The sequence below is a fragment of the Pollicipes pollicipes genome, unplaced genomic scaffold (assembly GCF_011947565.3).
Source record: "Pollicipes pollicipes isolate AB1234 unplaced genomic scaffold, Ppol_2.1 Scaffold_4881;HRSCAF=5763_pilon_pilon_pilon, whole genome shotgun sequence".
In the NCBI taxonomy this organism is placed as follows: domain Eukaryota; kingdom Metazoa; phylum Arthropoda; class Thecostraca; order Pollicipedomorpha; family Pollicipedidae; genus Pollicipes; species Pollicipes pollicipes.
The window spans coordinates 52,797,488-52,812,864 of NW_023596576.1; the positions used below are offsets into that span (position 1 = coordinate 52,797,488).

General features: G+C 45.0%; 1 protein-coding gene across 1 annotated transcript in view; it reads left to right on the forward strand.

Annotated features, from left to right (window-relative positions):
* The first annotated feature begins 649 nt into the window (after nt 1-649).
* Nucleotides 650-15,377, forward strand: part of LOC119100587 (arrestin, lateral eye) — a 29,639-nt gene continuing 14,911 nt past the window's right edge. The window contains exon 1 of the mRNA XM_037223668.1: nt 650-1,079. The gene's annotated coding sequence lies outside the window, so the exon portion shown is untranslated. The remainder of the gene's footprint in view (nt 1,080-15,377) is intronic.

Genomic DNA, 15,377 nt, shown 5'->3' on the forward strand with positions numbered 1-15,377 from the left:
TACGGGATTGTGTACCTAACCAGGGACCAGGGGTGGTAAAAGTGTGCTTTCTGTCGCCGACCAAATTTCTACAGGCAAAATTGTCGCCAGCAGCGTACAGCGATGCCACATGACAATAAAATGGTACGAAGTCCACCCTCAGCAGCGTCATCAAGAATCGGCTTATCACCAAATGCAGCTTTCATCACCGCAACTTTCGATATCACGCACCCAACCAAAACGCTCAATTACACGCTGTCCTTCAACTAATGTCAGGATAACTGCTGCTGCTAGGAAGCGGGCACACCGCCCCTAGACTATGGGACATCCTAATCACAGCAGCAATTTTCTTTCTTCCACCCTCGGGACTTGCCGGGGCCTCACGTTTAAACTCGATCTACGGTTTTTATTTGTTTTCCTCGACCAGGAAAAAACAACGAAGCACCTCGATAGCCAGTGCAACTGAATACCTACATCAAAGGTAAAAAACCTCTACTTGCCACGAACTTAGGAGACATATATCAACGCTAGCCTATCATGAAAATACACTGAAATGCTCTCATTGTTCAAAAGTTCTATGGAACGTATTTTTCACACAATGTTGAGTGCGATGAACTTGCGCGCATTATAACACTGAAAGCGAAAAATACGTTTTAGTGGCCTGAACCTTTTCAGCATCGCCGTGCGGGCAGACAGTTTGTGGCAATTCGTGAGCGCACTCTGTCTCCCAAATTTTCGAACACAGTCATTTTAGCTCAATTCTCAACCCGCTCATCGTCCTCAATGCGCAGTCTTCTTAGCACAAAAAAATGACCGCTCACTGACGGCGTAAACTCACCATATGAACTCTAAATGGCACCATAATGTCGCCAACTTGAGTTTGTGCATCAGCATGTGGTACTTGCTTGTGCCAGCTTGTGCTTGTCTTCATCCTGTTAAGATGTTCAGCTCCCTGCAAGTTGTGAAATTTAGTTATTTTGTTTCTGAAAGACACTAGAAATTTGCCAGATTTGACGGAACTCCATTGGGACAGCACCCCAGCCAAATTATATTTATGAGTTGCTATGTGTAACGTTTTGGGATAAACTCAGCACGTCAAGGTAAGGTTTTTAATATCCAGTGATATTTTAAGTTTTAAAACCGCTTGCCTGACGGACAGGCCACAAATGAAGCCAGAGACTGCGCTGCCTTTTGAGCGAGATTCCGGCTGGCTGACACATTCCATTGAAATATTTGTCGTGTTCAGCGAATTAAGAAAAGCTTAAAACCAACAGTCGTTTCAAATCAGTGTCTTCTAACGTGCGTTTGATATCGTGAAGTGAGCGAACATTCGAATTCTCTTAAAAAATATCTCACAGATAACTGATGATGCTAGTTTCAGGAGTGCTTTTATGTTTAAGCTTTGGGAAATTTTTTGGGTCTGTGCCAAGTGGTCTAAATTTGGTGACAGAATCATGCATTGAAGTGTGCTAGGTAAAACAGAACCATAGCTTGCGCATAGCTCCCAACCCATGTAGCGCAAGATTTGGGATGCATTCAGACTTAATATCTCACTGACATCTTTATTACAGCTTGACAGGTGGTGTATGGCTTCATAAAGCAATAATCGCTCCGTATACTGAGTTGGTGTCCCATGAGAAGCAAGCCACACCATGTGTGGCTAATTGATGTCTTGGTTCATACGAGTAATGCATAGCTTGGTTATTTTTTGTACAATATGGATGCCTAGAACATATGATATCATTATAGTGATGGAGTACGGCGTATTTTAGGTAAGGCGAGGGAGTCCGCTACACTCACTTTTTCAGTGGATAAATGAAAGGAAATCTTTGAAGCCATTCCTCTGTTTGGAAGATATTAATATAAGCTCACCGGCTGACAGGAAGGAAGTACAACTAACTTACCCAAAAATTATAGCAGGTGAATGCACTTGAACATGAGGATCAACAACCTCCACATTTAAGAGCCATCTTCCTTTTTTGCTGCAATCATGTTAAGGAGACAGTTCAGGTCATTTATATTTTGTGGGAGACAGGCGTAGGCTTTTTTACCTCTGACTTGCAGGGCCGAATTTGAACCGGTAGCAGACAGCAGCGGGAGATTGCGTCCAATATGCGGGCCTCCTCGAGGCCATGCCCCTTATAAAAATCCCGTGTGCTCTTCCAGCCCCATCTCAAACGTCATCAAGCTCCCCGCCTTATCTTAGGCCTGGCGCAGGTGTTAACTGGTGGGTGCCTTTCGCCGTGTCCCAAAAAGTGAATTCCTTGGAACTATGTTAACAACTCCACATCAGGCTGCTGATTTCTTCGGAACATACTTTCTCTTAGAGGAGGTGGACGGGGTCGACTCGACGTCCCCTCCCCCCCCCCCAAAGGTTTTCTGAGGAATCCAATCCGGTATATTGTGCAGTCGCGCTCAAATCTTTGCGAGCCTTTGGGACATCTATTTTGCATGGGGTTAACTTGAAAAACTTGTGCCTTACATTTTTGGTTTCGGATTACCGACGGTTTTCTAGGAGCACCGCGAGACGATCGAAATTCGGTGAGGGGGGGGGGGGGGGGGCGGCGGGCGGCGGGCGGCGATTTCGCGGACCGCGCGCGGTGGGCTGACACTGTTGCATTAGCGAAGCCCTACATTTTAACCAAAGGCTCGAAATAGCTAAAACTACACACCATTCCCCCACGAACTAAACGAGGACCGCGCCTGTTAATGTTTCATGTTTCTGCGCTACATGATTTCGTACATGTGCGCATGCAAAGCTGAAATAGTGTGATTTTGAGGAAAATTTGATTTTGGACTTGGTCTAGTGTGTTCAGTTAACGCCAGAATTCTTACCAATCCCGAGATCTCGTTAATGACAACCGAACTTTTTTCCACGAGGCTCTACCTTTATTGATTACAAGCGACATGGGGTCGCCCTCTATCAGTCTGCGTTATGAAAGCCGGCGAATCAAGGTAAGGGTTAAAAATTGTTAGCTACCATCCTTCTTTACTCATTGTACATGTGCTGGAGTAAAAAACTGCATCTCAAATCAGGAAAAAGATGAGCTGGTACAGCAGAATGACAAATTAAATTAATAACATCCAAGCATTGGTAAAAATTCAACCCGAGAGGGAAAATTGCCCTTTGCGTGCTAAGCGGCATGTAAATCCAAGCTTACCGGTGATGATTGTCATCTATAAGGCAGGAGTGTCAGTTCAAATGATTGTCTCGGGCACTGCCCAACTGCCATGTTGGGTTGGTCCGCTCAGTGCTGGTCTCCACTCGTACACACACACACACACACACACACACACACACACACACACACACACACACACACACACACACACACACACACACACACACACACACACACACACACACACACACACACACACACACACACACACACACACACACACACACACACACACACACACACACACACACACACACACACACACACACACACACACACACACACACACACACACACACACACACACACACACACACACACACACACACACACACACACACACACCACACACACACACACACACACACACACACACACACACACACACACACACACACACACACACACCACACACACACACACACACACACACACACACACACACACACACACACACACACACACACACACACACACACACACACACACACACACACACACACACACACACACACACACACACACACACACACACACACACACACACACACACACACACACACCACACACACACACACACACACACACACACACACACACACACACACACGCAAACAACACTTCTAACTGGAGTATTGCAAAAATATGTGAAGAAATGCTAACTTTAACACAAGCCTATCTCCTCTTGGCTTTATTTGTTGACCATGACCTAATCCTGGCTGACAAATCTGTCAAAAGTACTTATCTAAGGGGCACTGCAAAATCACCCTGTCGCCACTGAATCTGTGACCTTAGCACTCATTTAGTACAGTTTGTAATATATTTTTGCCGTCGCTAAAAGCTATTCTGACTAAAGCTGCTATGCTTTGCAATATCTCGTGGCTTAACTTGTTCATACAGTAAAACGTCAGCGTCTCGACATGTGATCTACACATGCTCATGCCGCATGAGTGGGCGAGTACAAACCAATGCTAAGCTTTAAGCTTCGTCTAGCTGGGAAAGTCTGTTGTAGTATGGTCAGGCCTATTTTAATTTGTTTTCGTTGTCACAATTTCTTCACCAATTGACTCGCGGAAGTGTCCGTTTTTTGTCATTGATCATATCCAGTAAATCAGAAGCCTGTTCACCCTGTGATCGTCCCGTGGCAGGTCATACGCACGAAAGGGAGTTCCCAATGATGTGCGGAAAGGGAATGTTTGAGCGCCGGTGTTGGTCAGAACGCCTATGCCGAGGGCAAGAGGAAGTCTAATCCTATGCAATAGATGACATGGTCATTGAATGTTTTCCAGCGATGTGCGTCAGGATATTTCAACCTCCATATTCTGACTGAGAGAAGCTTCTATCGGTTTCGATAAGGATGCCCTGTTATGAACGACAGGAGTTCTTCGTACTGTGACGATGTTGTGTGATGAAGAGCCACCGGACGGCAGTACTCCCTATATGTCCGCCAGCGGCCCGACGCCCTATATTGAAAATATTTTATCGTTTTAGGTCAGTGGTCTGGCAGAAAGCTCTCGCGTGATTGATTAAACCGCGTGGCTTGGTTACAATACTTCAACACTAAGTTCCAAGGGGGTTGGTTTGCGTATGTTTACAGAGAAACGGATGACGCCAGGCTTGGAAAGCGTAATTAACTTGGCTATCATTGGCACCTGTATGAAAAACATGTATGCGTAATTATTTCATGTATTAAAAAATAGTTGCAGACAGTGTCCTGGAATTGCCGACCTTGGGTGTAAAACAACACCCTATGAGGAGGAATTTTTCACTGCCTTTGCTTTACAGACAGTGTCCTAGAATTGCCGACTTGGGTGTAAAGCAACACCCTACGAGGAGGAATTTTTCACTCCTTTCCTCATATTTTATGTGAATTTTTCACTGCTGCCTTACATTGTCTAATAGCACATGCCAACCCTATTTCCCTTTCTGAGGTTTTCAGATGTCATCCAAAACCGAGCTCACTTGAAGCCGCCAAACATAAACGAGGCTCCGCAGAACCTGGACACCAATGACTATGTCCTGCCTCACCTACAGCTGAATCATGCCTATGTATGCACAGAGCAAAGGCGCCAGGTACCTCCAAGCCCAAGAACCCCAGCGACCCCAGCCGCTTGCACGCATATGTTTAGTTTGTTTACAAAATGCCTCACAATCTGCATCTGTGCGCCATTTGCAAGGTTTTCACGCATCCCCTATTTTTTTGGTCTCACCACCACGCCACAAAAGCAGAGCCTGGTGCAAACACCAGCAAAGCCTGGTAGATAATTTTACTCCACGTATTTCTTTTTTCCCGAGGAAACTTTACCACTAAATTGCATCACTTCCGAAATGCATGATTGAAATGTTCAAGAAATGTCTTCTAAATTAAACTTACAAGATGAATATCACCATTTGAGCTCTTATGTTAACAGATTTTAAGTCAAATCAGCTGATTACAAAATTTTGCGAGAAAAGTACTAGTCTTTATATTTATTTAGCTACTTTTGCTTTTCTTGGTATCATACCAATGTGATACCATTTTATTCTTCCTTCCTTTTCGATTGTCTTAAGAGGTACCATCTGCTGCTTAAAATTTTGACCAATTTCTCTGCAAGATGCTCCAACTGCAAACTTGTACGTATTTCATACATAAATTGAATTAATTTGCCAGCCGCCCAAACATGTTTGATATGCACCCAAGTGTGAACAATTCACAGGGAATGAAGGAGACAATTTGGAGCACGAAACTCATTTTTACCGCCATTTTTACCCTCTTAAACCTTCCGGTTAACCGTTTTCTTGGTTCATGGCGGTGCTCAGTGACGATAAATCCAAGCCTTTCGAGTGTTTGACTCACCAGGCTACCTGGTAAGACTATTCTAATGCTGCCATATAAAGCCTTGGGACAGACTTGACGCAGCTAATGCAGAAGTGTTGGATGGCGAAATTCTGCCCTCTGGAGATGTTTATCATGCACACCTCTTACTTGTTTCGCATTTCATTCTCAAAGGTTGCTGGGCATGATTGGTATTTATATTTGGGAGGTGAGTGGGATGACTCTGTCTGCCAGCAGACCATTCAAAAGGTACTGAATTTTTGTTTTTGGGGGAGCAGGAAGAAGCCAGTAAGTCCCCTGTGGACCAAGTAATTGCTTACCTTACCTGCTTTCAACACATGATTGGTAACCAGAGTTAGCCATTTTCTGTTTTAATGCATCGAGTTTTGCCAGAAGACAAACTATGATGCCACAAGGCAATGGGTTTACTTTGTTTCATATTCTTGGTTATTTGTCCCAAATTTCTCAGTGATCCCTCATGGCTGCTTTAACCAGATGTTTTCTATAGTTGTCGTGGTTTGCTGACCGGCAAATGACTGTACTGTGTACATGCACTATATTTTTAGCAGAGATACTCTAAGCTGCATAGGAATTATAACGTGAGTTAAAAATTGGCATGTAATAAATAGCCAGGCCACCGCATTTAAAATGTAACACTAACATCTCAAACTTTGTCATTGAATATGAATAAACAAGCCCACATGGATACATTTGCTTCAGCTGAAAAGCAAGCAGCAATACTGGCATGGTCATCTAAAAGTTATATTATTTTTGTAGAAGAGAGATTGATTTGTGGAGCATGCCCATTATTGCACTTGACATAGGTTAATCATGACAATCAAAATAAGTTGTTCAAAGTGATTTAAAGTGTTTTGATTTGTGTGTTGTCGACTTTGTCTGATGTCAATAAGCATACACAAATGAACTGGATAAAAGTGCAAGTTGAAACCAGCCAAAAACTGGCTTTAAATATTATGCTTTTATCACAAGTGCTGCTGTCAACAGATAGGTGAGTTGAGATGATGTTCATCATATGGGCTACTCTCAGTTAGGTTAAGTTGGTCAAGTGCATGTCAAGCGGCAAGCATAGGAACTGTGCAAGAATCAGTAACTCACAACTGCTGCTGTGATGCAAACAGGCTATACAGGATGAGATGATATAAGGCTTCTTCATGTTATGCATAGGCTACTTTCATGGAAATAAGCATTGGTATTTTGTAAGAAGCAGTGACAAAATGCTTGTTTTTCCTGACCCCATCTTAACAGAAGCCAGAAGTATGTCTATTGTGTTTGGCTTGGTGATGGACTGCTGTATACGTGTCCAAGGTTTTTTGATTGAGTGTTTTATGGTTGTTGAATTTTCTGTCGTTATTTTGTTATTGAATTCCTTTGCTTTGCTTTGTTTTAAAAGTGCTGTGGAAGGGAATTGAAAAGTGCAGCAACAAATAATTGGTGTTAATAACTTGTTATGCACATAATACAGTTGTGAAATTACTATGTTTTAACACGCGCCCGGTTGGTCGGCTAGATACCCTTCGCTCGGGTGGGGGTGGAGGGATCAATTTGACACCCTCTCTGAGATCTCGGGAACTAAGCAAGCTAGATACACCAAATTTACAGGGTGTCTTGACCTGTACGTGAATTCACTTAGATAAAGGTTTCAGCTTCCTAGGTCATGACCTTCAGGTTGAATAGGGTCAAACAAGGTCAAATTCCAGGTTGGTCTCCAAAGCGCCCCCAGAACCTAGACAACTGTTTCTAAGCAAAAGGTCGCATGCACATTTAAGGTCATTGACCTTGTTTGACCCTTTGAAGGTCATTGTGACCAAAATGATACAAAACTGCTCTGCGTTTTGCATTTGAATAAGCGACAAAGATTACGCTAGGCGGTATGTTCCTAAAACAAAACAGTCGACCCGGGTCATCTCAGGTCAATGGTCTGTTCTGACCTTTAAGAAGTCAACGGAAAATGCATAATGCGGTTCCTGCTGTCAATAAATTCGAAATGGCACCAGAAAGACCAGAAATAAATTCGAAATGTCATCAGAAACTATCGTATACAGCAAGTCCTAGAGTAATAAATCAGGTTGGTTTCGCCCTTGGTCTGACCATCATACTTGACCTTAGGTCAACATAATTTGCTCATTCAATATTTGTGGTGCTTAAGAAAGCATCTCAGAGGCGCATGTCTTCGTCAAACACTCCGTTGTAGTATCAGATTGAACGATTACCTAGAAATTGCCTTCGCTGAAACCATGGGCTGATTTTGACCTGTCGTAGGTCAACGACCTTACAAAGTACATCTAAAATTTGTATGTCAAACGATCCGCTACGCAATTTTCTACAGCTATGCAAAATTTGGCGCAACTACGCCGCGCAGTTCAGAAACCATTCGGGAAAAGCCCTCGGGGGTGGGGGTCAGTTTTCCCCCACTCCCCACCCCCACCCGAGCGCGTGGTAATATATTCTGTTTCGCTTTAATAGCCTAAGATGTTTAAAAACGAAATAGTTTTGTCAGGTTTCTGATATTACGTCCATGCCAGCTTTAAAAAGATGTCTTTGTTCGCTGAAGCATCAGTCGCGAGCTCATAAGTCCCATCTTTTGTGAATTGATTTTTTCACTCCCGCAGGTCTTTTTGCGATGAAATTTTTCACTTCCACCCTAGTTCAGAAGCAATTCTAGCTCCCTGGTTGCAGATGGCAAGACCGTGATACTTTGGCCCAACCCTTTAAGCCAAGGAGCCTCATTTTCGAAGGAACCACAAGAGGCATGTTGTCCCGCGCACCCTTAAGTACATTTGTGGGGCCGCCGTCGTCTATCAGTGCAACACGCCAATGCGAATATGTCACAACTCATGAAATATAAAATGATTTATCTCACTTACACGCCATGTGTAGCTTCTGCCCCCCCCCCCCCTTCCATGTCACTAAGCTTAAAAAAACCATTGCCACTCCTGCCCGTAAGACACAAGTATCATACAAACCCGTGACCGGTATATTAAACAAAACGAACATTTATGTGTTGCGATGCCTCTATCACCTACCAGACGTGCGTACGTAAGTTACCGTTCATTTCTTCCACCTTCAATGGATATAAAACAGTTGCCATACTTTCTCGCTCACTGGCTTCCAATTAACTATCAAGAATGCCTGTCAGCCAAGAGGTCCGCGAAAGCGGAAAATACGGAATTTGAACTTTGGTCCGACATGACGCGACAGATGCTGCGCACCGTGGCGAAACGGCCGTGCTCTGCAGGGGGTTGAGCACCGTGGCGAAACGGCCGTGCCTTGCGGTGGTTAAGCACCCTGTCCAAACGAGTGTGCCTTGCGGTGATTCAAAGGACTGTTTCACATTTTAAGATATTAAGACGGGCACCATATATGTTGGAACAACATCCCTTGTGTCTATTACATCTATTGTTGCAGGTCAGAGTTGCGGCGTCAGAGTTGCGGCTCTGGCGGACAGCGTGACTCACTTATGGTACTTATACGCACCGAAAGGTGGCGTTTTTGGTTTGTGCGTGTAGATTGAGTTTACGAACAATATGCGTGTTTATATATATATATATATATATATATATATATATATATATATATATATATATAGGCCTCTTTTCGTCATGTTCTTGTGTATTTGGCCGTGGTAAAATGCTTATGACTTCATTTTCATTGTCGGTTATGACGATCATTTTAGTTATTCTTTTCTCAGCCTCATGCCTGTCATAATGATATTGTTATTCATTTCTCAGCATCATGCCTGCAATGTTTATATTGTTATTTGATTTTCAGCGTCATGCTCGTCAACTCTAATGTTGTTTTTTGCCAGAAGAAATATATTTCCAGCTATTTTTAATACGCATGCAATCAGTGATTAGCTGGCGAAACTAGATGTGGAACAGTCCTCTTCAACTTCTTCGAGTTTTGTCATTCAAGTCGGCATCAGGTCAGTGGCTGGTCAGCCTTACTATTTTCGTTAGTAAATCTAGTAGTTGTCCAAAGGCCTCTGCTACCACAAAACGCGTTTTGTGAGCGAGCCATGTAATATACAGAAAAATCTGACAGCCAATTGCGGATTGCCGTTTATTGTTGGAACACTTAGTTCTGCACCACCGCAAACATGATATTTACGGTACCAGCTTTGTCGTGACCATGAGCACGATACAGCCAATGAGGTGGGGCATTTGCGTGGCGTCTCCAGGATGCCATACATGAAAAATTGGCGGCGCGTAAACGGCTGCACAAGTTCTCGCGCATCAAACTCAGAAAAAAGAATGCTTGAAGTCACCCTCGCCCTTATTGACCGTTTTTCGCAGCGCGGACTGGTATGGAGGGAAGGGGAAATGCAAACTTTCTACCGTTTCCAAATCAATTAAGATATAGCTTAGCGGACAACACCAGTGGGTTGGTCGCCACGAGATCTCGTAAGTGGCACTTGTCTGTATGCTAGGTCAATAATTCACTCCATTATGGCAGATCTAAGGTCGAATATTCCAGAAGATCTCACTTTTCAGCTTTACAGCATCATGCCTACGAGGTCATGCGTTGTGACGGCACGAAACATATACGAGCGTGTTACTATATACGCCCTCCCCCCCCCCCCCCCCCCACCCCCACCGCCGCCTGCACCGGATCGTTTATCACCGTGCAGTGTTTCTAAAACCCGCTGCTGCTCCGAAAGTTCAAGAGCTAGGGATGCCTTTTTGGTGTCAAAACACGTGCAATGAAGGCTCCATATGCTACTGAAGATTTTTGCTCGATTGCACGATATGCCGGAGAGGTATCTTCAAAACACCTGAGGAGGCATCACCCCCCCCCCCCCCCACCCCTCCTTCCCCCCTATGAGCGCGAATGTCTGTGGCTGTGAACTGCAGGAAATTGGCTTCATGGCTGTGAAGCAAGTGGCTATTTTGGTTCAAAACTATACAAATGTGAAACGGTTCATTCAAATTGTCACGCTGCCATTACCAAATCGAAGCGTGTTGCGACCTGCTTTTGGTTAAGATATTTGGCGTGTCCAAGTTAAAGAGAGTGCTCCAAATTTGTACGGGGTTTTGAACTGAAAACCATTTTGAAATTCATGCAGTGCACATCACAGCCCTACCCCTGGTTCCTAACCACTGATTCCTGGGCTTGATGCCAGCGAATTCGTGCACACTATTTCGCGCAGACTTTTTCTAGGTCACACAGGCATACACAACGCTAAAGAAACGTCACGCGAACCCTGCCACCTAAGTAGCCATGTAGCGCGCGTAATTATATCAGTGGCCACGGATCATTTAATTATCGAACACTTCGCTTTCGGTGTACGCCAGCACGCTTTCTGGCGTCAATGGACTTTAATCGGCCATGGACCAAGGTCACGCATTTCCTGAAAGCTGCGAACACGAATCATTTTTGTGCTGTATAAGACACGAAGTTGGACAGGGGTACGTGTTATTACAGAAATAAGTCTGGGAATGGAATGACCTGAGAGTGGTGCTATAACCGAACATGCAAATGCAAGTAAAAAACATAAAATTCCGGATTAATATGCAAGAACATCACGAGAAAGGGCCAAACGATATTCGAGCACATAACGATAATTGAGTTCTGAAAACATCGCATCGATTAGTACGACACCTTTCGAGAAGCTGAAGCACTACAAGTGAGTCAGCACGTCCAAAACAATTACAATTTCGCACGGGCAAACTGGCAGTCCTTCCAACGTCATGCACAGTTTCCATGCCGCAATCAAAGGGTTGCGTAATGAGCGGCATATTTATCAGAGAGTGATATTAGGGTGTCTAGGTCAGTCTGTTGCGCTTTAAGCGTACTAAAAACTTCAAGTGAGCTTATTTTCCAATACATGATGCTTGCCTCAATATCTTCAAATGTGGAGCATTCCTTTCAGCGTAAGGTTTTTCAGCCTGAACTCTACATGCTTTGTTGACAGAAATTGCTGTTTGACAGCACCATTATCGTCACGTGTACTTAGTTTTTTATTTCCGCTGGCTGAGGACGCATCGATTTCAAAGTTTGCGTCGGAGGAATCATTCCCGTTTCCGATAGCACGCAATATTCGCCCTAACAGATTATTTGTTGATCGTGGGCACGCCCTATATCTGTATCTACATTCTTTGCCATTCCATGTAGAGAGGTGCCGATGATGTAGTGGTTAAGCTGTTCGTCCGTGAAGCCAGAGCTACGGGGTTCGACTGGGTCGGGGTCGTAACGGGGTCATACAATTAGTACTACGGTAAAAACTACAGCCGACAGTAGTGCCACATAAGTAATAGGCGGCAGTACTTTTGCTGCAAAACTTATAGACTATTCATGTTTCCATCAACAGTAACGACAAGCATTAAGTTTCGCAGTATAATTCGCATTGCGTAACACTAATGTCGTGTTTAAGTATCGACAGTGTAAGTACTGTCACAGCACTCTGGTCGGTAGGAGCGTTTGTTGCAGCATTGATGTGGTGGAACTGTCCCGGTTTCCCGCGGGTCCGGCCCCGCCGTAAAAGCACCGATGACGAATGATGATTCGTTGTGTACGTTACTTCTACACCATAGAAGGCTCGTAAAGCTGAGCACTTTGCGTCTGCGCGTATACAAAGAGCGGACGGCCTTCCGAACTGCCAGCCTGTTTGAAGTATGATGCGTCAAAAGAAAAAGCTACCTTGAGTGTCCGTAGCACTCACCACATCACGTCAGTAAATCGCCAGGTTTTTAAGCACAGTACCTGGCTTGCACGTATGACAACTAAATAGACCACTTGAATCGCGGAGGCCTTTTGGTTGTTTTTTTTCGCGTTCTGCCTAACTCTTCTCCGCTCAGAAACTTTAGCCGGGGCCGCGTGTGAATTGCGCAGTTGGGAGAGGCTTCAGAAACAAAGCACTAGGTGGTTACTCATCCCTTTGGCGGCTTGTTCTGATGCCTCTGTAAGCTGTGCGTGCTCGCGGTCTGTTCCGGTCAGGTGGGCCCGTCCTCTGGGGCCCACCCGGCAAGGTATTGATCTCCATTCCTGAGTGCGGACGCCTGGGTCAGAGCAGCGCCACGCGCGGGTCGGGCGTGGCTTTGTCTCAGACGCGTGTTGCTCTCTCTCTCTCTCTCTCTCTCTCTCTCTCTCTCTATCTCTCTCTCTCTCTCTCTCTCTCTCTCTCTCTCTCTCTCTCTCTCTCTCTCTCTCACCCTGTTTGTGCTCGCAGCATTGAATCATATCCCGGAATGGACTAGCGGGGCTTACCACGGCCTCGTCTCCCTCCCTTGATTACAGACAGCGGGCGTGGAAAGAATGTTATGAATTTCTTGCTCCGCACGCGCGTTGAATTAGTTTCGGCGATTCTTGTCGGCTGGCGGGTCAAGTCTACGCTGTGCAAACGGAATCCGACATCTTTTCAATCAGCGCTATTGGCGAAGTTGGTCATCATGTATCGAGTTTGATGTTTGCACGCGTGGTATCGAAAGTGATTAACTTGCCAGGTCTATCGACGTTTCCGTTGATAATTTTCTGGCATTGATCGCTTTCCCCGAGCCTGCAAAACAGCAGATGAGTGAGACACATACCAGGAAGTGCGACTTCTCTAAATTCACGTCATTGCTTCCACGGACAAATTTGAGCTTCAAGCCAGGTTATTCTGGGAACCTGAGTTAACACATATACGTCCAATTTCTATACATCCAATACCGGTTCTACTGAACAATGCAATTGTAAATTGTGATTGTGAATGACGTCAACTTAAATGTTCTTGACAATTTCGACATTTTTGTCACAAAACAACAAGAAGTTACGGAATTCCTTAATGGCATCCTTCCTTGTGGGAGGGTATGATAAACTAGCTGTTTAGCTGTTTTCAGCTGAACAACCATTCAGGCAGGCTATTTGTCTTGTCCGCAGGCGTCGGACGGTGAATTATCAACGCTTGTCTGACCGGGCATGGTGATAGCAACGGTAGTATGACCATTCGAGGCCTCGTTGTCCCAAATAACTAGCATTAAATGTGGGCAAACAAAATAGAAAGTGCGCCCAAAGCGCTGCGCTTGGTACTCATTTTTGCCGAAAGCGAGAGCTGCACAGCTCGTTGAACATAAGTTAGCTTTCACGCAGTAATGAATGCTACTTCCCCGGAACAACTGAAAAATGGCGGGCATCATAATTACGATCGTGGTCAGGTGCTTACCAGTTGAAAAGCTGAACAAGCTCGATACTTTGCTGTCACCTCGGCATTTCAGATGGGCTGAATGCGAAGTGCTGGTGGCCGGAAGGACAGATTTCCAGCCCCCTCGGAGCGATTAATGCAACATGAATTGATGCGGTGGGTGCTGCCGCCGGCTGAATCAGCCGAATGGGACGTGCGATGGCCTTTAAAGGGCTTTCACATTTGTTTGGAGTTTTGAATTGAAATAGTCATCATAAAGATCATTTGGTGCATCTCGCAGCCCTGTCCTTTTCGAGACATAAGTCCCTCTGGCTCCTGAGGTACACGACCGTGGAGACATGCATACTGTTTCGGGGAGACTATTTCAAGGCCACCCAGACATCCATGACGCCATAGTGACGCCATTCAAATCCTGCAATTCCATAAGCCATGCGACGATCAAGGTCGAGAAAAATATAATTGCAGAGTAGTTCATATCTGGCGTTCGTGAGCGCGATTTCCAGATATGACTTTCGTCAATTGGCTCTCAATAAATGTTGTGTAAGTTACGGTGACGCAATCAAGTAACGACGTAATGAAAAGGATATTTGCCAACAGAGAAATTATGTTGTCTAGAGCAGCCTTATTCGCTGAAAAGCTTCCCAAGAGCCACCTTAAAGGCTGATTAAAAAAAGCTTGCTGATTGCTAAGGGAGTTTGTTTCATCATATCTGATCATTGCTTCAATATGTTGAAACTTGGAACGTTTCCTTAAAGTCAAAAGCACCCATAGCGCAGAAAAATTGGCCTGCTTTAGCCACCCCTCCATAAATAAAATGCAAAAAATTCACAAGTAAAAAAACCCACCTTTGTGACCACAATGTGTATCCAAATCATGCACAGCTCATGGTCGTATTGGTAAGCACCGTGACCAACACAAATTGTTGTCTGCACTGGTGCATGTGACGCATTGTCAGCAGCGACACGGAGCTCAAAGCAGCTTATTAGCTGAAATGTCAGCTGAGCCTTAGTGGTCGATGCGGTCCATGTGAGGCCTACCCCAGCGAGACGAGTGCACACCTGCAGCCGAGCCGGGCGAAGGTTATCTGCACGGCGGTTAGTAAATCGGTATATGGCCCATCCCTTAAGCCTCGCTGAACAGGGCCTCTCGACCGACTCTCTATTGTGTTCGGAGTAGTACAAGAGCTCCTGTCGTGCTGCCTGACCCACTGGAGCCAGGATCGCGAATGCAAGGGGAACAGCCGCCTTCTGTAGCTGCCCGAGGA